This window comes from Lasioglossum baleicum, chromosome 5 (genome assembly GCF_051020765.1).
Source record: "Lasioglossum baleicum chromosome 5, iyLasBale1, whole genome shotgun sequence".
Lineage (NCBI taxonomy): Eukaryota > Metazoa > Arthropoda > Insecta > Hymenoptera > Halictidae > Lasioglossum > Lasioglossum baleicum.
Window position 1 is genome coordinate 17,891,603 of NC_134933.1, and position 27,006 is coordinate 17,918,608.

The 27,006-nt window shown below is 40.6% G+C and overlaps 1 protein-coding gene and 1 long non-coding RNA gene across 3 annotated transcripts in view; one reads left to right on the forward strand and one right to left on the reverse strand.

Annotated features, from left to right (window-relative positions):
• Mesr6 (misexpression suppressor of ras 6) overlaps positions 1-27,006 on the forward strand; it is a 764,580-nt gene that overhangs the window by 324,276 nt on the left and 413,298 nt on the right. The window lies entirely within an intron of this gene.
• LOC143208886 (uncharacterized) lies at positions 1,742-9,776 on the reverse strand. The gene is made up of 2 exons (XR_013008996.1): positions 9,338-9,776; positions 1,742-2,351 (listed from the first exon to the last, which is right to left on the reverse strand). It is a non-coding gene; the product is annotated as an uncharacterized LOC143208886 (long non-coding RNA).

Consider the following 27,006-nt stretch of genomic DNA (forward strand, 5'->3'; position numbering starts at 1 on the left):
CTGGACTTTACAGTTTCGATTCCGCTAATTGGTTTTGATTTCGGCAGCTTTCCGATAGCGATTTTCTTCTGGTTAACCAGATCAAGCATACATTTGTAGTAACGCGATGACTCAGAGTGGGGTATTTGACCCGAGGAAGAAATTAATTTTGCATCTAAATTATGTTGAAATGATGTAATTCATTATTTTAATACTAAATATGTAGATCAGGAAACACACGTTGCGACTGTTGATCCTCATTTCTACTTAAATTTGTTATAATATCCTCCATATGTGCAAATATAGGACTAATGCTTTTTGCACTATGATTACAAACCTTTATCGAATTTAATGATACCAGATAGAGCACCAGATATTGCTCGATAGTACAACAATATCGACAATGAAGTTTTATAATCTTATAGTACTTTATATATAGTACTAATTTAGAGGATAACGAAATGAAATCTGTGCGAAAGTGCTCTGTATACCTATTTGAAAAGCTTCTGCAATGCAAGAATTTATACAGAATCCTTAAAACACTTGAAAATCGTTCATGAATAAATGCTGTTTCAGAGACTGTTTAGAAACGCACACACAAAGCGTACTATAAAATCTCTTGACTTTCGATGAAGTAGAGTACTTCACGGGTGTACAAATAAAAAGAAACAATACTGAAGCTTTATTCTTCAGAGCTTTAACTACGTAAGACAGCATATAAATTTTACGACTTACGAAAAATTTTGAAATCGACTTTTCTCCGACTTTTCCGGCCAAATACCCCACTGTGCGACTGTCGCATCGGAAACGATTGCAACAAGCTTGATAACGCAGTCTCGAAGATCTCGGAGAAGCCACGCAGCTGCTCTACAAGAGAATTTCTGGATGTCACACAGGTTGACGCATCTTAAGACGTACGAAGCACTAAATTAATCTCGGGGACGTTTGCCAAGTCGCCGCTCTTGATGGAGTTACGAGGCCGCGGCTCCTCCTTCTGGCTTTCTTCGCAATTCACGCAAAGGAGCCTAGTTTAAACGTGAAACCCCCATTTAAAATACTGTATACTTCGGTGCCCGGGGACGTTGATCTACGAAGACACGTCGTTGGAATGAACAACAACGGACGAGGAAGCCGAGACGTTGTCCGCGCGTTGTTGATCCCGACGCAGTTGTCACGCGTCTATCATCAACTAGTCATCTTTCCGGACATGATGCTGATGAAAACTGTGCGACTCTCGTCATTTACGGGGACACTGGAGATCTTCTCCTGTATCGCTTCATAAAACTCGTTTCCTTCTATTTCTTCAACTAGCGGCTTAGGTTGCGGCTAAACAATTAGAAGGAGAATAAAAATAATTGATCACTAGGAAGGTGCAGGGACCTAGACGAAATTATTTCTTGATCATCGTCATCAAACTCACCAAGTTTATCATCGTCAATAGACAACGGACTTTATGCATTTTTGGCATAAATGAGTAGGTGTAAATTTAAATAGAAAAAGATTAGAAGAATTTAAAACTACTGCTATATATTCAACCAATTAAACATATTCAGAAAGAAAATTTCTATTTCGCTCCCCAATGTCGCAATTCACGTAGAAACATCTCTCAATTATTGTACTATCATACAGATGTAAATTTACTAATAATTTGTACCCTTACTGTTTTCAAACACGTACTCAAATTACGTCTGGTAAAGTAAAAGTATTTTTGAAACAATTAAGAAGATAGTATTCTTATGAAATAAGGTTAGGGGATCGGTAACAATCTACAAAAATGATCTCTTACCGATTGAAACTGGATTTTACCGTGACTGTTCAAACTATTGTGGTAACAGCGCGAAAACTTGATTTATTAACCACGCGACACATTTAATTGTCTACATATTTAATTTTAGAAAAGAACAAGAATTAAAATTGAATACTATAGTGTAAATTCGTAAATTTATGTAAGCGGCTCTAATAATTGATGGAAAGAAATGATGCTTTTAAAGTAGAGCCCCGTGAGAGAAGGACCGAATGATTTATATCTAACAATTATTAATAGCATGATAGGTACTTTTCTAGTAACTCTGCCATTAGTCACCCTCTCGTTTTTATTCTGACGCGAATTGCAATACGGGTTCGCATCAGATATATCAGGAGCGAAGATATACAGCTTCTGGATAGTCTTAATGCTTCCGATAGCAAGCCATTAGGTTTCGAATTGACTCCGAACGTAGACCGGTAGCAGATCTTCGCAACAGCGACTTGTCTCTGTCGTTGTATCGGGGAAACTTTGGTAAACGGATCGACGTTTCCACACGATCTGTTATACCGTTGCGCATCTCTGTCTCGTTGCTAATGCCCCGTGAAACGCGCGGCGTGCCACCGACCTGCGAATTAAAGAGTGAAATATGTTAATGGAGTTCTCGAACGGGAGAACGCGGCAACCGGCCGGATGGTATCTTGATTAAGGTGTCTGCTAGATGTTACTCACTCCGGCGACCGCCAACAGCACCGCAAAAATCTAATTTTCGTCGGGTTCCCGGAGAAAAACGGCCGTTCGCTCTCGTCTTCGCGAGCACACGACGCCTTTTCAATCTTTCACGCCTCGCCGTGTCCCCAAAACGAACGAAATGCCCCCGCGATCACAACAAATGCACCAAATGCATCGACGCGCAGTGGAATATTTGGAAAAGTCGGCGAAAAGTCGATTTCAACATTTTGTGTTCGACGTAGTTAAAGGTCTGAAGAATAAGGCTTCAGTATTGTTTTCTTTATTTGTGTAAAAATGAGTAGGTGTAAATCGAAATAGTAAAAACATTAGAAGGATTTAAAACTACTGTCATATCATTTTCAACCAATTAAAAATATTAAGAAAGAAAATTTCTATTTCACCCCCGATTGTTGCAATTCACGTAGAAAATTTTTATTTTGCATAAAGATCCGCTGTCTAATCATCAAACACCTCAGTACACCCGCAAAGTTTCCTACTTCATTGAAAGTCAAGAGATTTTATAGCACGCTTTGCGTTCTTCAAACAGTCTCTGAAACAGCGTTGCTTCATTAGCGATTTTCAAGTGTTGTGAGGGTTTTGTGTAAATTCTTGCATTGCAGAAGCTCTCCAAGTATTGTAGGTATACATATAGAGCATTTTTACACACTCAAGAACAATTTTTTAATATTGGACCACACAAAACAAATTTTAAAAGAATAGCACAATTTTTTTATCGAGAGTGTAAAAAGTACGTTTTCCAGATCTGTGTAAAATACACATGCTCCGTGGATAAATTTTACATAATATCGTTGTTATATTAACTTCATTAAAAAAAACTCTGCTGAATTATTATAAGCAAAAAGAATTTCCTCTGTTCCGAGAACTAAAATATCTCCGTTTCAGCAAAACTTGCCGGATGTTTTCTAGAAATTCGATAAGTCGGAGAAGGAAATTTTATTGGTGTGACGCAGCAGGTTAATCGTTGCCAATCATGGAAACGTGCATTCTTTCTTCGGCGAGCAAAATCATATCTGCACAGTTCCCCGACGTTTTCCAAAGATACTGCGCGGTTCGTATTCTCGTATAAGCGGGATACAATTTTCCACGGCGTATAGAAACCGATGGTATTTTAATTGAACCGTAAATAGCTGACGTTTCTTCGGCCAACACAATTATACGAGGATAGGATATCCTGGAGCATTGGAGGCAATTTGTCCTTTCGAGCGGTGCACGTTCTCTGGCTAGCTACATAATTGGCAACGCATTAGAGATACTCTTCGTTATCGTTTACTAATTGAAAATACCTCGAAAATATTTTCTGGAGTATATGGATTTCGTGGCAGTCGCGATTCGAAGGGTCTATGCCGGGCAATGTGCATTCTTGAGCTGCGGTTATTGAAAAATGCGCAGAGCAAACGGTGCAATTTCTTCGCTAATATTTTCTCCGGTGAGTTCAGTTAGCTGAATTTTATATTTGTTTTTGTATAGCATCTTATGAGTAGACTGCGGATGTTATGCATTTATGACAAAAAAGGATGAGTGGAAAACAAAACTGCAAAGGGATCAGAAGAATTTCAGAATACTGTTACCCTCTTTTCGACTTACTGAAATTATTTATAGGAGAAATAAATAAATTTTTATATCTGATGTCACTACCACCTAGCGGCTCTGCTCGGTATGTGACACTACAAACAAATATGGCGGCGCCCTTATCTGTCAAAAACAGTGAAAAATGCATAACTTTTTAAGCAAGCATAACTCCTGAACCATTGCTCTTACAGGATCGAAACAAATCTACTGGATTACATACCAAATCCAACATAATTTATAAAAAAAAGGCACAAATTTTGAGTCCGGTAAAGTAAAGAGCAGCCTTTCCTACGATTTACTCTAAACGAATTTTATGTATTTGCTACTTATATTTAATTTTGGGAAACATAATCGAAGAAATCGTGGTGAATCGAGACAACATACCCTCGAACAAGTGGGAAAGTAAGTTGAACACGTTGAGAAAAATTCAGCCTCCAGGCTCGTTATTTGAAAATGCTGTGAAAAACATTTGTCATATGTAAATAAAGTCAATTGAAATTTCGTACTTAAATTCGTAGACACGATCGAAGAGGCCGTAGTGGTTTGGGTGGACTTGTCGTCGAACAGTTGGAAAACTGGGCGGTCTGGGAAAAAATTCCGCAAACGTAAAGATCCCGGCGGAGATTGGCAGCGCGCAGCTTGGATAAGAACGAACTGTTTTATAGCGCACGACCACGCTATCAAACGGTCGCGCGCAACATTCCTGTTCGTTGGTCAGAAAACACGCTGACGATGGAATCGAACGCTAACGGGATCCTCGTAAACGAACTTGGTCTTCAAGCCCGAACGGCCCGGCGAATTTTACGAGCATCCAACGTCCGCCTGTGGATTTCTGGCATACCTGCGTATTTAACGCGAGGAATAGAATATTTTCAAGATAGGGGCCCTTATCAGGCCCCTGATCATCGACCTAGGAGAGTCCCCCCGCCTTCTTTTATCGGTGCATTGACAAATCATGACCGGACGTGACGCGCAGCGGGGATTTAACTGCCAATAAAATCCCGGTCTACAGCTGTCTTCGAGTCCTAGCAAGCTCGCTGGAATTCGAAGTGCTTACAGCGACCGCACACCCGAGGTTCTTGGTTTCGTCTCTCGGTGTTCACACGCCCCTATCGACTAGTTCCCTAATGAGGCCCGCGCAAAAACGACTCTTCAAAAAATTAGTACCAATTAATCCGACCGGGGGAGACTCGGTGGCTGAGACAGGCTGATATCGAAGGATCTCTGCTCTTCGATTGGGTCCGTTTAACATCTACCAGGCGCCAGCGGTGCTTGAAATGCATTAAATATACTTTACAAATATAGAAATTGCTGTACCATTATACAAAATATTCTTTACTTTATTAAATATATGGGATCTAACCAATTACTCTAAACATTTAAGTATTGGAATTATTCTGGGTTGGGAAAAATGTTTAATTTTCGAGGGCAAAGGGTTAAATATACTTGTAAAATCAAATAAACAGGGAACCTTCAAGAAAGTAAATAATTGTTTCAAATTAAGAGGTTTTTCGAATTTCAATGCCCATTGCTTCACGAACTTCTTCAGGACAACTATTAAATCCTTCCCAGTAAGATGTATAACTTATTTGTCCGTCATACACAATTTTTTTGCAGATTCCACTGCAATAGTAACTGAACAGACATCGATTCGAAAAAGTGAACTTTCAGGCATAGCGTTGGGATTCTCGGATCAGGAATAATTGTGGAGCGTGTCCCGATTATAGTTCGAAAGAATGAACATGGCCGTTTATTCGAAGCATCCCCGGCACTCGGAGGCACGTTAAAAGCCGTGGCTCGGCCGCGATGGCTGCCCAATGACATTTAAATAAAACGTTTTTCCTTTCACCGGGAAAACACGATTGCCTTGGAAAGGAAAGTCCATTTAGCGAAGGGTTAATTCGCTCGTTAGCATCGCGCTTGGCCCGTCCTTCCCGCGGCGCGGCGGCGCGGCGGCGCGGACTCTTAATTGCCAACGGTACCTTCTAGCAACGGGCTGGTTCTCCTTTCCAGGAAATTGTGACATTCTCGATGCGATGCCGCGCCGCGATTCCGTATCTTTTCCCTTTCCTTGTTGCACGCGCCCTCCGGCTTAATGCCGGTCAACCGTTCGCCGCAATTTGCGTGTGTCACAACCCTCCGCCATTAATTACTCTCTTCCGCGTTCACCCCGGATTGTAGCCGCGAGCGTATCATGCGTTTCTTTCCCCCCCTCTTTCTTCGAGGACGCGACTATCCTACTCCAATCGTGGCTCTTCTCAAGCAGTACCATCTAGAACAGTATAAGGGGTGGTAATGTGGCTCTCCAGTTTCTTCATATTTCTTCCTGATATTTCATTCGTAATTAAATTCAATCAAATTTTAATTCATTTAGCACAACTCTGCCTTGGGGTGAGATTCATTGCCTTGAAGTCTATTAGATTATGTATTTAATCAAACAAATTAACTTATTGAAGTTTTATTAAGACAACTATGAGCACACAGAAAACACGTCTATTTGATTTAAATATCACACGTCAATTGAGAATCATTCAGGCTAGAAAGCATTGCACGATACATCGAACAAATAACTAACGGGTTCATAAATAAACTGAACTATACAAATATTAAATCGATTGTTCCGTGAGTGAAACAATAGATTCATTTTGACATATTTCAACAAAGTCGAACACCTGGTAACACTTTGAACGTTTACAATAATCTAAATACATAACAAATAGTGAGTACACGAAGATTTTAAAATGACAGTTTCTAGTAGGCAGATATTTTCCATCTGCAGGCATTTACGATATTTACTATAGAGTAACAGCAAGTTAATTCAGAGTAGAAAAACAAGAGTGGATGATTATTTACAATTGAATTGCTTGGCCGCGTACGGTCGCGGATCGCATGGATCCAGCGAGTACGTAAAATATTGTATTAATGTAAACGAATCGCGCTGTACATTGCGGTAACCGTACCACCGACTTCTAAGTCGGTATTAATGTCCATGCCGTGTGCAGATTTTTCTTGTGCACGCGAACGTCAGGGCTCCCAGTGTGCAGGTCTCCGGTGATTAAGGATGCGCGTAATCCGCGCACGGTGCGGAGAGCTTCGGGGCCTCGCCATCTGCGGCTTCGGCCGATTTTAATTAACATAACTGCAATTGGAGCACGTTGGCGGTAAGTGATAGGCGGCACTAGAAAAATATTAATATTCATACGCCGCCGGTTAGGGCGTGCTGCTTTTTGTTCCGCTCTATCGCCGCGGCTAGTTCTAATACACGCTGTGACGAGCACGTGGGCGGGACACAATTTATAACTTCGAAACTAATACATTTTCGACCGGAGACCTTCAATACTTTTCTAAAGAGCATACATTGATGCGTCGATTAGAAATAGAAACACAATTTTATTCAATATATTAAGGGAAATATCTTCGTTTGAAGTCTTGTGTAGGCGAGCAAAGTGTATAGACGATTGTAAAGCTTCAATATGGGGGAGTTCGGTTGTGTTGAGTAACTCTTTTTATTTATTAATATAATATAATATTGTCCATTAAGTTATAATATGTTCATGTATTGTATATACCACCTAAACCATACTTGGTTTAAAGCATTAAATAAATAATAATAATAATTGAACACATAAAGATAACTAATGCGATGTATAAATGCTATGTATCCTTTATTTCAGGTAACTTCATCTCACACAGTTGCAGAGAGATGGACAGAGCTCCCTGCCGGTAGTGCCAAGCAGCTTAATGCTGAGGATACCACTCGAACAGTATACTTTAGAACTCGAATCGTATCGCCGATCATTTTAACTTGACCGCAACTTCACGTGTCCGCAATTGCATCGGGTATTTCTGGTGGCAAGCCGCCACGCCGCGGAACCTTGAAGTTCGCTTGACCTTGGAATTTATGCATCGAATTGCCGTGTGATTTCCCGGCCGAAGTATTGGGTGCCGATCTTCACGATACAACAGCAAAACACAGAGTAACACAATTTATGACCGTCGATTTCCAGAAAAACTCTACCGACCAGCTTTGCTGGAACTGTTAGCAAGATTGTGGAGGACTTCGAACGTTCTCTTTCATTGGCCCGCCATTATCCCACCTTGTCTCAGCTTCGACAATAATCAACGATCGTACGTTAAGCTACTTTGCGATTTCCATCGCTGGAAACTATACGCTGCACGACGTAATGCAATTTTCGGCTGGGAGACCATAAGTGGACAATGTACAGCGTGCCCCGGGCTTTAATATAATTTTTAAATGAACCGCGATTTTATATGAACATAGCTCTTCTATATTTTTATTAACCTTTTGCAGTAGGAGCTATTTTAACTTGAAAATTAAACATTTCTTCCGACCTAGAATACATAATTCCATTCTACATATATGATTTTTTTCATTTTATACTTAAATAAATATAGTTAATATTTAAATGTGTAGTAATTGATTAGATTGCAACATATTTAATAATGTAATTGATTACAACGTATTTAATAATGTAAACAATATATTGTGAATAATGGTGTCTCTAATAATGGTACCTCTGAGTCACCCCTCGGCTGCTAAGGGTTAAAACGTTAGGATTAGCTTGTGGATTTTTCTGGAAAATGAGAATTTTCTAAATAATTGTAAGAAGCCGAAGATTTAATACAGTTATAGTCATAAATAAATATAAATGGCAAGAGGAAGATGACCAATTGAAAGTAGTATAATCGAAAAAACATTTTTTGACAGAATATGACAATTACAATGATTACGTTAATGAATGAGTTTTATTTCGAGAAAATTTTTTGTCTGAAGTCACCGTTATGAATTGATACATGCAACGATCTAATAGCATAGCAGACAGCCTGCTATCACGAGATTCAGATGTTCCTATCGTCATTTTTACTAAAGATTAGTTATCTAGGGTTACAAGACCTATGTTTATATAACATTTTCTTTTCATTTCGATCGACAGAATACTATACAGGCAACGTTTAAAGCCTGGCGCGTCCTGTACAAAACGATATTTCCCGAAGAAAAATGTGTGGGAACAGCGAATCTATTTCGAGATTTATCTACGTTACTGATTTCGGGAAAAATAGGGAGAGGAAGGATCGAACAAGAAAAACGACCGTGTTATAGGTTGGTTCGTATGGTTGTTATCAGCGAGTAGGAGAGGCTCGGTTATCCAGTGATTTATTCTCGCTCGGAGTAAAACGACCACGGGATAATCGAGATTCAGGATCGAGACTTGAGACTTCCGGTACGCGTACTCGTTGCCACAATCTGTGAGCTGTACCTCCTGGACATACCTGAACGGCAATACGTCGTCGGGTACGTGACGATTATTTCTGCGTGTCCGGCGCGCGTACGATTTCCTGATGTCAGCCGCGGAATGCAAATCCCCGACGGCTGGCCCAAGGAACGCGACCAATTAATATTAACGACAGCAGCGAGGCACACAAGCGGGGGTCGATCCAGCCGCGCGATTTCACCTGCCATTAAACGATCTAATCCGGCTCGTGTTGGTGTGTCCCAGCCTTTTCGGATCACGCGTCGATACTGACGTCCACATCGTTTCTAACGCGGTACGTGTCGTGGGAGTCAATCAACGGCCCGGCTCCGCGCGGCCACCGCTAATTCCTCGCTCGTCTATGATCATGTTTGCTCGTTTGCTGGACGTCAGGCGAGCCTGATAAATATGGACAATGACCCTGCTCTGTTGGACATACTCAACCCAGTTCGCAACCGTTTCGATGCTTGTGTACCGGATCTTTACGGGCTGATCTGTCCAGTGAGTGGACGCTTAACACTTACTGGCGATTATTTCATAATTTTTGAAACTTATCCCCCTCATTCGTTCCTCGTGACACATTTTTCACGTAAAGTATGACGTTATTCTGTCATTTGTAGAACAATTGATCTCAAAATTTGTGAATTTTATTCTTTTTACATGAAATATACGTATACTAAGTAGAGTACGGTACGCATGAATATGTCTTCGTACGTTAAAAATGTTCTTTGAAGAATAACTCCTTCTCGAAGGTCATTTTATACACGGTTGAATTTGTCTTCACGAAGCTGAATTCTAAATAAAATCAATCTTGTCATTTTTATAAGGGAACATGTATCAGTTACTTTTGGCGCTCGGTAGGTTTAGTGTTAAAATTGTTGCTATAATACCGCAGTTATTTTTACATGAACATTGCAAGTATAAATAAGTATATTTGAATTTTAACAATTTAGTTGTGCCCCGTTGCAAACACATATAACCGTGATGAAATAGAAGCCAATATAATATTGGGTTGGCAAATAAGTTCGTTCGGTTTTTTAGGCTGGAATAAATCACAAAAACCGAACGAACTTATTTGCCAACCCAATATTTATCATTACTTGCTCTCGAGCACAGTCTTCCGGGACAAGTTCAGCGACACGAGAAATTGCCACATAATTGTTATTTTTAGTGACCGGTCCCTCTGAAAAAAACGTGGATCTGCGTAAACATCCGCCGTGTGGTTATTACACAGCACAGAATCTGCATTCATTATTACACGAAACAGGAAAACAATGAGAGCAATCCCGTTATAGGTCGCTCGTAACCATTAACTGCAGTTGATGCGGCGTTAGACCCCTATTAAAATCTGTTCTGAGAAACAGCGGTATTCGTCGAGCAATTTCTCTTCACAGAGAATATACTGCTCCATAGTTTCGATAATAATATATATATAGATCAACTCATTACTCTTTATTGTTACCGGTGGAGGTATACTCTAATTACGTTTAACCCCGCGCAAGTCGGGATATACTTAAAACATCTTTACGAACATCGACATATGAATATAAATCCGTCACTTTCATAAATATCCGAATGCAAGTCATTTTATAATACCGATCTTACGAGAATCTGTTCGACTAAAAATAGATCCCCAAAGCAGAGTATGAAACACCTAATTCTGAACCCTCTTCGGACTATCATCGTGCCAGTAATAGCTGTTGATAAACTCCCAGTGAAACAGTAATGCTGTTTGGAAGCTCGCCGATTAACTCACCGACGGTTTTATTGAGCAGATATTAATTACGCGCCAGTATTAATAGTTCCGTAGGCGGAAACTTGTAATCCTGGAATCTCGTCTCTAAATGGACGACGAACATCAGCCGGAAGCTTAAGAGTTTTTCAACCCCCCTCCGAAAAGTTTTCTCATATCCGAAGCTGCTCGGCGATAAAGAGCGTTGGCAGATCTTCTTAATTGTTACGGCAAGAATCTTTGTATTAAAAGACTCAGACTTTCCGCACACTTAATGCATTGTGCGAAATTCTGCTCGTAAATATCACCTGGCTGCACGAAAAGGCGGTTCAGGATGAAGTGAAACATGTTTTCAAGCTCGCTTTAACACTGGTTGAAGTTTTTCGTAGAAAGTATTAGAAATTTGAAAGCGACTGCCGTAACTACAATACATTAAAACTAGTTTACATAGCTTCTATTGTACTTGGTTACGCTGCTTTAATGAAATTAAATTTTAATTGCACATCGAAGATGCTAGTATCATGCTTCATACATTTCTGTAACCCCTTCCCTTACGGTTTCATCTGAGGTTCTCAGCTCAGAACGTACTATTTCATTTCGGGTTCGATTATGAACACTAAATTTAGAACTTTTTGGGATCCGAATTGTGTGTCCGGATCATTTGGAAATAGAGGAAGGGGTGTTCCAGTGGACGAATACTTGGGTGCATGTCTCTCGAAATTAATATGTATTAGTAGACAGGGAATTAAATGATGATTTGGTTTATTATACATTTATCATTATACAATTAATCCCAAACGAAATTGCGGGGGTAAGCTCTGCGAATTTTATACATTTATGAGAAAAGTGGGATGTAATTTAAAACAGCAAAAACATTAAAACGAATTAAGAACATCCATATGTTATTTTCAATTTATTACAATTGTTAAAAATAGGGAGAAATTTTTATATAGTCCATGCATCTTGTAATTGACGAAGAAAATTTCTGTTTTGCATAAAGATCCGCAGTTTATTCATGGTGGAGTCACTAGATTAAGACTTGTCTCCCCACTCTACCTACCCCTTCTCCAATACTATTTCCCTACGCTTCTGCCACGGGTCGGTCACGTGACGCGTTTCGTCTCTGATTGATCCGGACTGGCAGAGAGGGAGTAACATTTTCCCTCGATTCGAGTCAATTCAAAAATTAAAAACCAATACCGGTCTAACCAATAAATTGTTGTGCTAAAATTACACTGCCCCCGAGCTGTCCACACGAGAAACAATAAGACAATGCAGGAAATCGTCACGAGGATACTTGGACACGCCAAAGTCACGTCCACGATTGTGGTGATCGACGTAAGGGTTATGCTGCATTTATCGCAGAAGAATCGATGTTCCTTTTGATAGGCCTGGTAAAATCGACGAGACACGGAGGCTAAAATCTGGGAACAATTTCTCTCTCCCTCTCTCTTTCTCAGTTTCTCTGTGGGATCTCGGCGCACCAACGCAACGGGAAGATCGCAGTGTGGCTGTAGTCGGAATAGGCAACGGGCCCGCTCGATTATACGCATCCACGTTTGAAATGCAATGGAGGTGGTTGTGTATGGGTATAAGGACGAATGTATTACCGGTCGGGCTGTTCTCCATATATGATACAGTCGGCGCTCGGTGTGTTACCTTTAATGATAAAGCCGTTGTTGTACGTGCTGGCTGCTAGCGCTGCATATGTTAAACAACGATGCATTACCATATCCGTCGAGGCTCGCCGGTGTGTTCTATTCCCGATGCGAACGCATCAAACCGGCAGGAGAGCGACGAGCGCCGATGGATAGTTGCGTAGAACAGAGAGAAAGAGAGAGAATATGGTGAGCGAAGTGGGAGTCTTAAGGGCATGTAGGCTCTCCGAGGCCAGGAGGAGCTCGGGTGAACGAGTAATTGAGAATCCGGCTGATCTGGAAAGCGTGGTTCGACGGGATCTCTCGGATCATCCTCGGCAACATCGTGGTAATCTGGTAAACGAGAAATAGAATGGCAGCAGGGAAATCTTCGGGACGCGTGATCGGAGGCCGCAGCTACTTATTTATGGGCATAGGCTGCCAGAGAGAGCACCAGAGAGACCATCAGAGCCTGATGGAGGAACTGGCTTCTAAGTCGGCACATGTATTTTCGGTAATGATAGCCTCGCTCGCGGGATGAAACGACGCGTAATGAACCACGGGTGAAACTGTATACAAGTAATTTCGGACGATCATATTGGATGCTCGCTTGATAGCGAGCTGTTTGCGAGATTAAAGCTCCTACGGTGCACCGATTCTATAAAAATTTATGACCTCGGAAGACCATTTCAAGTTTTCGTATTAACCCTCAATTAAAAAGAATTCCGAAGGGTAATTATTCACGAAAAGATCACACGCTGATCTCACCTTTAAATATTTTCACAGGTCGCCGAAACATTCAGTACACAACTTTTCTTTGGTGTAATTTAAAAGAATAAAAACATTACAAGAATTCAGGTAGGAAATATTTATTATGCGTAAAGATCCGCTGTCTAATAATTACAGACGCGGTATTAAGGAGTATAAAATTACTGTTTCGGTCTCTACTAAGGAATTCCACGGAATAACTGGAAATCCAGAGCGACTCTCGAGAGGTTCTCGTCAGCAACGACTTCTTGTATCAACCAATTACAGCTCTCGAACATGATGCATCGTTGTAATAGATATAACACTCTCATTAACAAGCCGTCCGGCGAGCATATGGTAAAGATTTCCGTGCAGCACTCTCGCGCTGAATAAGCTCGTTTGTTCGATAAACAGTGCGAGTAGCTTGAAAGCGTTCGATCAACGCTCGGCCAGCCTATTAATTAAAAGCGGCCGAGTCTCACTTCGTTAAGTGCATCCGATGCATCACGAAGGCGCGAGAAAAAAGGTAGCCGCGATCCGGGACTGAAAAGGACATGACGCAAGTAACCGAGGAAATGCTTGTATACATTCCTTTCATGCCGACCATCAATTTTCACTATGGATACAACAAACAGTAACTATCTAAACTTTTGTAAATCTTGGTCACAGCGTAATATCCTTCAATACAGTTCAAATTGTATCGTGTTCAGTGTCATTCAACGGCGGAGTGTGGGTCTATTTTGACACAGAGTATCAAAATCGTCAATCAATGACTCAGTTTCTGACGAACCAATGAAATGTACAGCTGCTGTATCAGGGAGAATAGCAAGACTAACTTGTCCACGAGAAATATCACCAAAAATATGTTTAAAAAAACGAGATTAATCTCATTTAAGATTTTGAATTTTAAGGGGGTTTAAATAAATTAAAAAATATAATTTATAGTAAAAGTGTTTAATTACACATATTTATTATATCAAAATAATCCTTTATTCAGGCATTTTACTTATATAAAACATATTTTTCTATATTTATGGTATGAACCTAAAAGCTTAAATTTAGCTTATTTATATGAGTAATAAAAAAGGAAAAATATGTTTAAATTGATAAAGAAAACAGTTCGAATGGTCCTAAACATTATCAATTATAATGTTGTAAGATGCATAAATAAGATGGTGAAAGTTGTATAAAAAAATAATTAAAAAATAAAGAAGTTCCGTAATTGGATTAGTAGTGGGTCACACCGATATACCCGACCCTGTACGGGATTATGCGACATGTTACGAATTTAATAAAGAAAGTGCTTGAAACATTGTTGCTTTTAAGTAGTAATCGAAACCCATGAAATGAAACTTGGTTATCGAAATTGACTCGGATTCGTGAGTACATATTGAACTTGATCCCATCCCTAGTTCTGCCCCGCAGTGGAGGGGATATTCGTTTTTCGTAGATCGTAAACGGTTTGCGTTTTCTTATATCAAGGCTTTACCGCACACGTAACAGAGACCCTTGCTCAAGGTTCCCATTCATACTTTCGCGCATGAAATTACAGCTAGAAATAGAACAGGTACTTTTCCGAGCGGCTAGATCTCGGAAAACAGTGCTCAAAGAGCCGCAAATAGCAGGCGGAACGGAAAACTCGTTTTCCCTGGACAGTTATGCGGTATTGGCGAAAGTCGCTGGTATCAAAGCAAATCGTCGGCTGTGTTCTATTTCTGTTGCCATAGCCGGCAAGCATTATTGCGACCACGCGTACACTCGCGCGGAATGATCACCGGGAGATTCTTGGATCGCTCCGCTTTGAACCTTCGATCGGGGATGGCGGCGGCGTGTTATTCCTCCTTGACATCTATCACGCGTTTACTACGTACCCACGCGAATCACGTGTGACAGCGAGCGAGATCCGGATGCATTGTGTCACCGGTAATCCAACGGGTGACGTCTGAATATCGCCTCCCCGGAAATTTCGGGAGATTTCTGTCAAGAGCGATCCGACGTTCGCGATTCCATACTGGCCGTCTAAATCGGACCTAAAATGTCTGACTTATTTACGGAGGGGAAACTATTCGGAACAAAGCAGCGCTGCTTTGAGATGCGCTGTTGAGAATCTCTCTGTGACAGCGCACACAATTTTCTCTCATCCGACGTGCTTAATCAACGTAACGATCATCTGAGTGGTTGTGCGAGAGGGACTATTCAAAAATTAGATTTTGTTAATTCTGTTATCTCCTATTTATATGTATATGGCATAATTTAAGTGGTATCGAAGGAGGAATATCATAGAAGAACAATTTATTTTGTCCGATTATTTTTTCATAGTTTTTTCAAGGTCATCGTTATTTTTTTTATCGGAAAAACTTATTTTTTTTATTCCATCTTATAGCGGCTGAGAAAATACATTTGAATATGCTTAAGTCATTAGCAAGATCGAATAAAAAAAATAAGTTTTCCCGATAAAACATATTGATGACCTTGAAAAAACGATGAAAAAATAACCGGACAAGAAAAATTGTTCTTCTGTGACATTCCTCCTCCGATACCATTCAAATTATGCCATAAATATTTTCTTGTGCCATTAAAAATGCAGGAGATATTTAGGTGGCCTTCATTTTATATTATATTGCAGCAGCAATAGCAAGAAAAACTTTTTTGAAGAAATGTCAACGAAAAAGCGAATACTTTTACGCACCGAAGAGTCAGCACACAAGTTGCTCGCTCATTCTAAAAGAAAGAAGGAAGAAGATTCAGATGTTAAATGGCACTGGGGTCGAAAGGGTTAATTAATACGATTATTGAAAGTGCGAATTGGCAAGTGAATCGGCATTCCCTAGCTTCTCGGAGCGATCGGTTCAGCATGCAGCGCTCGCCTAATCCGCGTTCTCGCCAACAAAGGGAGTCCCAAGGGCGCGGGGCCAGTAGAAAGAATGGAAAATGCTTTCTCGCTTCGTAACGACGTCGCGGACGCGAATCATTAATCCTCCCAACGCGGTGCCGTGTACCTTGTACCTGCTCGTGATTACGGCTTTTTCTCTTCGTCTATCCTCCTGCTGATCCTCGTCGCACCCATAGTCTCATGCGCTACAACTCCGAGCAGGGTGGTTACGAGGATGAAACACCTACGATTTTTTTCGGTTTCTATCGCCGTTGAACACGCATCAGCCATCCTCCGCTTCGGCGCCGGACTAGGCCGAACACCCCATGACTTTTTACCCTTCTCCCTCTTTTCCCATTGGTCCCCTGTATCTCCTTCATGGTACACGCTCTCGCCTATCCTCGAAGAAACTTTTGCGATTTCTTCCCTCCTGCCCTAACCTCGCTTTTTGCGAGAAGAGAACGGTCACGGACTCTTTCGGCTGTGCATGATCAGCCATGTGATGCACGATGGTTCGAACGCCAAAGCTGGGACCTACGATGCTTCATCAGATCAAGCGAACATTCTCCTGTGAAGGAGAGTTTCAAAATTTTCAGAGTTTCAAAATAACAGTTACATGTCGCCTTGTAAAAATGACAAGATTTAACTTATATTCTATAACTTTATAATTCCAATAATTGTAAAATAAAAAATCTAGAACCGGCCATTGGGCCGGTGGTGCTAGGTTTAGTGTTAAGATATTTTAGCGATCCTTATCGTCGTATTTATTGTTTGGAATGTTGAAAAGTGTCTTAATCGCGCTGCTGAAATTTCTTTCCGATTTTTAGATACGTCCAGGCAGTGAATGCTCAACGAGTGCAGAGGCTCCTGGAGGCAGGCCGGCAAAACGACCGTACGGAACAATAATAATCCGATTTACGCCCACGCGCGACGATAGCGTAGCACGGAAGCCTGTCGCGCGACAACCGCACGATTCCGCGGGGATATTTGCTCGGCCAAAATTGCTCGACGGAACCATGGATGTCCGGGGGCTCAACAAGGTGTAGATAATATCCCGGCCGGCGATCTCGAATTCTGGATTGTGCAATTAGAACCGCGGGAAGCCGTTGGCGACTGCTTAGCCGAGGGAACGGAGAGACGAGCTCCCGGATAAAGTGGTTAGAACACACCGAAAATTAGAGGCTCCACGGCTGACCGATTCCGTAAATAGTAGTTTCGCACGAACAGGTGCCCGGGACTCCCGCTATTCATTAATATTTATCAACCGCTCCGAATCACGTATACCCACCGTGAGCGTGTTCCGACTGACCCATTTCGCTCACTATGTATTCTTCGCGACCTACCATTACATTTCACTTGGCAGGACGCGAATTAAAAAGCGTCACACAGCTCGTCGATTACGTTGTCCGCTAATTCGTTACCTCTACCAAATCTCTTTATCCTACTCCTCCCTCCTCTTTCTCTTCTCACCCCGTCTGTCCCCTAGTGCAGCGATGAGATATGTTCGATTAGCTTTCTAATCTAACGGTTCGAATTTAGGCTCGCCACCTGTTCCCGAGCTTGTAGTTGTAACAGGATGTTCCGAAGAACGGGTTTTCGTGCCGGCCAACGAGACGCTTGAAAATGCCTTGTGAAACTTCATATGCGCTTGATACGCTCAACAGAGTCCTCTTATCTCGTATCGAGTGTCTACACGATGCCCTTAACGCTAGAACAACCAATGTGCCACGTATAGCTTCGCCACATCCTTCGATCTGAAATTAAAGAGGTAGACTCTCGTTTCCAGGATTGCAAGGGTGCGGGATGCGCCTTCTCGTTTCTCAGTAATGCAGAGATGGGGTTTTTCAGTAGTCAAAAGCGCTAGATAAAAGACCAATCTAGGCCGCAATCGCCTTCAAGAGTCCTATTTTTATGTTTACGAAGCGCAATTCGCATTTTTGGAGGCATAAAGCTTTAATAAAGTAGCTATTTTCATAAAGCTGCGACAGCTACATGCTATTCCATATTAAGAGAAAAACAAGTAAAAAGCATAAATAAAAATTTAAAAAACGACACTTTAAATGTCTCTTACATTAAAAATGATTCAATGAAATTATATTTAACTCCTTGTACATTCTATGTTTTATTAATTTCCTATAATTCGAAATAAAATTCTACTTCGTCTGCACGAATACGAACTTCCGTTTTCTTCTAAAAAATTATGCGACAAAGAAATTCGAATTGCACGTATTTCGTATTAGGGTAATTCGACCAATGCTTGTTATTATTAGACAAGACGCATCAAGCGTTAACTGTCCTACAATAATGTTAATTATGATTAAGCGAGAGACTAGTTGTCGCCAAGGAAGTTTGAAAACCCCTCGCTTAACGAACCAGATACTCATCCCCCCTTTTTTCTACGTAAATCAGAGAGGAATCCCTTTAGGGTTGCCTATATCCTTCCGCTAGGGTCTTCTCCTACACCGCAAGCTGCTATGTAAATGTACCTAACTGCTTTTGTAGGCCGTGGATTCGCCTAACTAATTCTCACGGGTTTTCCTCGATTTTTAATCCGCGGAGTTTTTCTTATACCTTGCTTAATTATCAAATTCGATCAAGGCGTCACCCTGTTCATACGAAAGGCAGCATATAAAATTTTAAAATTAAATTAAATTATATAACACATTCTTATTGATTGCGATTTAATTTCAATTTTAAATTCTGTGAAACCGCGGTACTCCTTTTAATTCAACAATATATTTTTCTCAGTATTTTACTTCATCGACGCATAAAACGAAAATAATAACGCACAAACGATGCCATTAAAAATAGAAGTTTACTGTCGGGTCACGTTGACTCGAACGGCGCGCAAAGGGTTAATTTTTAATTTTGTAGACCTTAACTTTTGATTTTAAGCGCCATAAAACCCCGGTGCTCCTTTTAATCCGAAAGTAAATTTCCTCTCGGCCGTTTTACGCCTTCAAATTTATAGAAGTATCAAATTTATAGAAGTAAATAAAAACGCGACTAACGAATAAACGTGACAAGGCGGACGAAAAGAAAAGGCCAGGAGAGTGAAAGGATATTCAGTAGCAGAGAGAAAGAGTGTCCTTGCTAAGGACGGATGAAAGGTATAAATCCACGAATTTACAACTCTCGGGACTGACGTTTATAGTTAGGGGCCAGCTGCATCTCGTTGGATCATTGATTAATATCGATTGCTCGGCAATAAGAATCTCTTTTCAGTCTGGCACCTGTTACGCGCCTCCTCCTTCGCCCGGTTTGCTTCTTAGGTCCTTGTTTTTCGCTTCGCCGATCAGATTGAACCCCCAAACTGCTCCGATAATACCCTCGAGCCATTAAAACGATGTTTCTTCACGATTGTCCATTACTTGAAACATTTAACAGGCTCTTCATCAGGATCAACTTTGAAAACATTCAATATTTGAATGATGCATACGACATTATGTTTATTATTTGTTTAACCCTTTGCAGTCGCAGCTATTTTAACTCGAAAATTAAACGTTTCTTCCGACCTTTCCGATTATTATTTATTTATTGATGCAGTAAACCATGTTTGATTTATATAGCATACATTAGTATAACAATACAAATAATAATGAAGTATATATCATTACAAGAAGTTAAATTATTATGAACGTGTGACGTTAAATCCTAATCTTACATTATAATTACGTTCTATAAGATTTTTTCATTTTATGGATATAATAATCATTATAATCGTTAATCTATCATAATTATTAAAATTCTATTGTATTATAAGATTCAATAACAACAAATATAATAATCTAAACAATATTTTGAATAACGATTTTTGGTTTAAACGTTGATAACTTTGGTTTAACGATTAGGTATCGAGGTGGTTTGTTCGTCAAGGGTTGCGTCGTCTAGCTATCACGTGGGTGACGGCGAGCTGCGCGAAAAGGGCGGATACAGCAGGTGGCAGCGACAGCTGCGAATCCGTGAAAAAGTTGAGTGCCAGATTATCTCCGGTGTGATACGCCCCCGTGAAATCTTGGCTCTGAAAGGAATGTGATACAAGCCTGCGCGAGTTCCTTTTATAGTCACGTCGGACTAGAGAACAGTCGAGAGGCGTCTAACAAGGAGAGGTGTCCGAGCTGACTTTGCAATGGACACTCATCTAATCGTAGAACCACCAATAAACATATTTATTCTTCTGTTTAACACTAAACCTACCAACACCGGTCGAAATGAGCGGTTCTAGGTTTTTTATTTTACAATTAGAAAAGTAATAAAACTGATTTCATAAGGAACGATTGTTTAGATATTTTTAGTAGTGCACGTATTACAGCTCCTATGGAGCCGCACAAAGTCTGAATAAAATCAATCTTGTCATTTTTATAAGGGAATATGTATGTATATATATGTATATATGTATCGAAAAATCGACGATTGATTTAATCGATTCATGAAGGTAATCGTCAATCGTTGATTAAATGAAGAAATCGTCGAAAAATCGGCGATTGATTCAACCGATTGATGAAGTTGATCGTCGCGTCATGGTGGTCACCAGTCCCGGCGCTATGGAACTACAAAATGATCTTTATAAAACTAGCGTCACTGGATATAAATTTATTAATGCTCAAATTAACTAGATTACATAGTCGCTAATTTGGCAAACGAGCGGCTCAATCGTAGAACTTCATTTCAGGATAGCGAAGCGAAGGCAATATTTAAGATAAAAATTGCTCTAAGCACTGCTGGAAGTGAAAAAGCGTATTTAAATGTAAATAGCGTTTTAGATAAGAGAGAAACTCGGACAAACATCCAGCCTCAAGGTTAAGAGCTTGTTAGTACAACTTAAATACGTCTCGGAAGGAACGAAAAGTTCAATATTAGCTCATTAACACGTCGAAATGGTCTCACGAGGGTACACGCATCGCACTGTAAATATTTTTTCTGAAAGTCAACAATCCAAACGTGAACGTGTGCGACTATCAAGCCGAAATAAGTCTTACTCCTGAGGAAGAAGAATAGAAAATGTTTCGGAACTTTTAGGGATCATTTTATTATAATGTAAATTTCGGACTGCACATTAGAAGTGATAATGACTAGAAGTGCATAGTCTAATGGCGTCAAATCAGGAGAGCACGCTGGCCTTATTAGGCACTTCTTCTGGTGTCTTTATCATTGAATAACTTAAAAAGTTGTTGTCGAATTAAAAAACGTTTCGAATAAAACTTACTTGTTTTTTCTCATAGAATAAGTTGGTGCAATAAAAAAATAATATTTTCCATTGTTATGAAAGGCGGAGCAAATGATTTCGAGATTGAACGATGATCTCGTCAAGTTTTCCGGGTGAAAATTGATGTGCAACCGCGTGGCCTTGGGAACCGCAGTATTTAAGCGATCGATTACACGCATCTGGCCAATTAACGCCTGAAACGAAAATCATGTCTTTGGCGCCGGCACATGTCACGCGATCTCGATGTTACACGGTCCGATGATTTCTTATTGATTCACTCAGGAAACTCGTTTGTCGCGTATCTGATCTTTCGAGTGTGCCGTGAATAATAATTCCGACGAAGTTTTCCGCTTGTGTCGCCCACGAAGAGCGCCGTTTGTCGCTCTGGAAAACATTCGTGTCAAGGAAGATAATCGCTATTTACTATTGTAAAGCGTAAGGGCGTTGCGTGATCCGCGCAGCTTGGAAAATCGATGCGCCATTCAAATTGTCTTCTCCGAACTTCATCGCATCATGATGCACTCTAACTTCGATCGTGTAACTCGGCAATCTGCAATCTTCAGATCAGACAGCAGGAAATCAATTTTCACCCTGAGCTGGTCTTTGCCTTTATTTGTAATTTTTCTTGCTGAAACGTACAGGTGATTTGACTGGTACTGGAGCCTGTCATGAATCCCAGAAAATTTCGCTACTTATTGCAGAATTGCAAATAACATTTGTATTTGGTCTTAAATAATATAATTAAAGGTATCTGAGAACATTTATACAGAATTTTAGATAAGTTCTAATGTGATAATTCATGATCTGAGTAACCCTTGTACCACTCAAGGGTTAATTTAACAGATAAATGCAAATAACAGTTTAATGCAAATTGTATTAATAATAACTGCACATTCTGGAATCTTTAAATCAGACGGCAGATAATAAATTTTAACCCTCGTTAACTTACGTCGGTTTGACACGAAAACGAATGATCGCCTTTAATTGTATTTTTTCTCGCTGAAACGTATAAGTTAACACCGTCAGTTAATGTGTACTGCACGCGAGGATAATGATAAAACGATTTGTACGAGGTTCTATTTATAATAATTAATTCTTGTTTTGTAAAATGATTGCACGTCTGGCAAATAAAACGTTGCAGTCAATAAATATACATAATCTACGACAAAAGAATTGGTGAATAGCAAATTATACGGAATGTTATTGCGTGACTGCCGCGATAACAGTGTACATAGAATTGTCCAACATGGAAGGAGAACATTTCAATTGACGGCAGTAGATAATACCGATAACAGATTCTAGTCTTTGAATTTATGGGTTCACATAGCGAATAAATGTGATCGATCTTTTGATTGAAAATGCTTTTAATCCGGGGGAGAAAGGAGTTTGAAGTTCAAATTCGCTTATTAATGGGGATGCAGCTGAAATTGGAATGTACAGAGATGATAAAATCGATCTAGTGGAATCGCCGTAACTTTCTCAGTTCAAAGAATGTAAGCGTAATATTTTGTACGAACAAATTAATGAAAACTTGACTGTAGAGGTTCTCGGTTGACGATATTTAAACTGTTGTAATTTCGTAAAAAACAGTAGCAATAAGCTTAAACTTATTTCAAAGCTTGAAGATTCTACTGTCACACACAATTAATTGTCTTCTAAACTGAAGGGGCATTTTTTCACAAAAAAATGCTATATATTGAATCGTCTGTAAAAACATTGCAAAAGATTTTTGGTGGATGTCTCCTCCACAGATTTGAGAATTGGAGCCTCTTCCTTACACCTTCAAATCGACGTACGATTGTTTCACAGTTTCATGGTTAAACACGCCGTGTGAAGAAATAGTTGGGTGTAATTATTTGTCGACAGGAGAAGGGTTGCGAGTTGCGCGAAGGGCTGAGACGCCGCGGCTGGCGTCCAGCTGGTTGCTCGCATCGTTGCAGTTGGAGGAGCGAAGTTTTCGGGTTGGTGTTAATTCGTCGGTCGTAGACCGAGAAAGGACGGTAAGGAAGCAGCGACGTGAAACCGTGAGAAAGGGGCGTGCGAGGGCGGGGGATGGCGGGCCGGCATAAAAGATGCTGATGGTTGGCGTACTGCCACGAGAGGAACGTAAACTGATCGTGCAATCTGCCGGTGCGCGCGGTAAGTCAACTCTAGCCACGAAGAATTTCAATCAGTAATAATATCGCCGTGCTTTCTATCTTGGCCTCCCTCCCCCGCGATCGCCTGTCCTCCTCCTATCCAAAGCTCTCCCCTGTGTGTTTTCTTCGTTCGGTTCACGGCGAGCTCTTGCTTCTTCTCCGCTTGCCCACGGTTCTCCTCTTCGCCGGGTCCTCATGCCGGTTACAAATGGCGTCATTATTCCTTAATAATTCGAGATATCAGTCGGCCGAACATTTATTGTCCACCGTGGACGGGCCACGGCCGAGAGTCGACGGGAGACGATAGCTCTCAACGGCCCCCCGACCACCGTTCATTTTTTCATTCCGCTGCAACGCGCGCGGCAACCTATTGGCGCGTATTTATTAGCGGCCCGGGAGAGCAGAGGATGCACCGAGAGAGCGCATCCTTTGCACCTTCGTCGTTCGAGGAAAGATGACCGATTTATGCGCCGCCGCGTCGGACCGTGCCCCATAGCGTCCCCCATAACGGCTCCCGTGCGCACGGTAATTGAACTCGCACGGTTTCGAGGTATCGCCGATGCCTCGAGGGGCCTGTCTCATGTAAACGGGTCCGAATAATCGATTTCTTTTAAATTGCATTTTTTCAAAGTACTGGACCTTCTCTCTGTGTACTGGTATTCCAATGTTAACCCTGTCCAGGGGTGTCATTGCACCCCATACACTTTTCAAGCAAAATGTAAAGAAAACACTTGTCTGCACGAGTACTTGTGAAATTTTTTTGATTTTTAAAAATGTGTATACAGTGCTTCAAAAGTTTGGAACATATCATAGATAGCATTCCTAGAAAATCTTTGGAAATTTTCCATTGGCTGGCGTGCATAATACAGAACATTATGCGCAATAAAAATTGTCCAAGTCAATTGTAAAAAACAGGAGTTAAATGCTAATTCATTTCCTCTTTTAATCATTTTAATGATCGTAAATAATACAAGCACATTACTCAATTCTTCTATCTTTTATTAATCATTGGAAACTCGATGTATTCCGTTACGAAACTGTTGCTGCAAACGCTCGGTTATGCACACGCGGACTAATTCGATGAAATAACGTTCACCGACACGAATTTGGACCGGTGTCGTTGGAACGTATGAATTTAGATTTGCATTGACAACACGGTTGTTTTCGTAGCGGTCCCGATAGACTGTGCTCCGGGTAAGCCGCAGCAAATGAATGCGATGCAATTTAGAATCGATTTGTACCGTGTATGTATCGCGCTTAATCCGTACGGAGCAGCCTCGCTTTAACGTTAATTAAATAGGAGAAAAACGAGTCAGCCGACCACACACGAGTCATAATCGCTTTCGCCTTGCGCGCGGTCGTTTCCTGATGAACTCAAAGATTACTGGCAACGGCGCAACCCACTTGCTGCTCCTCGTGACTCTTTTCAGACTCGCCGCGCGCCGTTAAGATATATGTATGTAGAAAGCCGAACGTTCACTGCATTTTTCGGCCCGGGATGTTCTAGGAACGTACTCCGTTTCAATTAGTCGCTAATTAAGTTTTCGATATGCGTTTATACACTCCTTACCACTGGCCGTACAGAGCATTAAATATGACTGGTACACGTTGTTTTGTAAAAATAAGACCAATTTTATTTCAATTTCTTGCAATTCTTACATATGCTTGAATGAAGTCATTTATTTAATCATTTTGGAAGCATCTTTGTAATTTCAGTAATCAAGAAATAAAAAGTGTAAAACCAGTCGTCTGACCGGTCGTGGTAATTTAAGATTGGGATCCAACGATGTTTAATAAGTAGACTGCGAATTTTTATTCGAAATAAAAATTGTCTACATTCGTTGCAAGATACAGAAGCTATATATGTATATATTCATTTCTTTCTTTAATTATTTTAATACGTCGGAAATAATACAAGAGATTCTTAAATTTCTTTAATATTTTCACTGTTTTTTAGTTTAACCTACTCGTTTTTAATTATAAAGATCCGCAGTCTATTAACCCTTTGCAGTCGGAGCTATTTTAACTTGAAAATTGTGAATTTGAAATGTGTAGTAACCGATTGGATACCAACATATTTAATAATGTAAACAATATTGTGAATAATGATACAGCAATTTTTAGTGGCGACTCTGAGTCACCCCTCGACTGCTAAGGGTTAATAAGATATGAGTGGCTGAGCTTCATAATTTTAACGTGTATTTTTATGTCTCAGAATAAAAGATTAATTTATTGAATTGTAATATAAGTGGAATGAAAATTGGTTGAACATTTTTCGCTCAGCATTTTCTACTAGCTAAAATTAGCTAGAACAATAGGCTTGTAAAAACATCAGGTCTTCTCGGAAGAGACTTATTGCTAGTTAAACATTTTTCCTCAGCATCGGTCTGCTCGTCTAGAACAGGTAGAACAATGAAGAGATGTGAAATATTTCCCCACAGGTTCTCACACAGGCAAGAAAATGATAAAAATATCAAGATTTAATAATTTAGTACGATGGTACATAGTAGGAAACGGTCGGCAGTTGTTTCAGGAGAGCTTTAAGCTTGGTTAGGTGTTTCCGAACAGCCTTGGTGGGCCCCGAAGAACGGGGGCCTCGCATTGTTGGTAGGTGTACCGCCTGTCGCTGGGCTCTGATTCATTGCCGCGCCTTGCAATTCATCATTCTACTTCTCGTGTCCCAGCGTCGTTCTGCCCTCTCTTCCTCCTCTGTCTTCCTCCGGTGCTCTTTCCCCTCTCTACCGTTGCTCACGCCAATGATAATCACCGGGAGGCTTCTTTTCTCGCGCACCTACTTCGCTGCACCGAATTTTTCACGGTTACCACACTGGTGGTGTACGCAAATGGACCCTAATCACAGCTTTCTATTTCCGCGGTAATTAACGCTTTCGCAAACACACGGACAGGAATTTCTTAACCCTCGATCTCTGAACCGATTCGCATTTTTAACGCACGCTTGCTTGTGCTAAAATTACCCATGGCAAAGGCGATTAATCAGTATGGATTTTTACTCGAAGTAAAAATTGTCTGCATTCATTGCGAAATGCAGGAGCTATCGGCTCAGTATCTCTGTTTATTCTTGGTTTATTAATGAAGTGCAGAATGATAGTCAATCAATTGTATTATTCCTAACTGCAAGTGGTTTCTTTTTTCTTTCCAATCACAGATATGCACATTTACATGGAGATATTATTAAATCGTTCTACAAAAGTATCTTTAGGATGTTGAATGAGAATATCTGTCAATCGCCATGTTTGTTTCTTGTCACTTTCTTGTATTTCTAACCTACAATGATAGACAATTTTCACAATGGAGTCGTATAGAAAAAGTCGTATACGAAAAGCAAAGTTTATGCC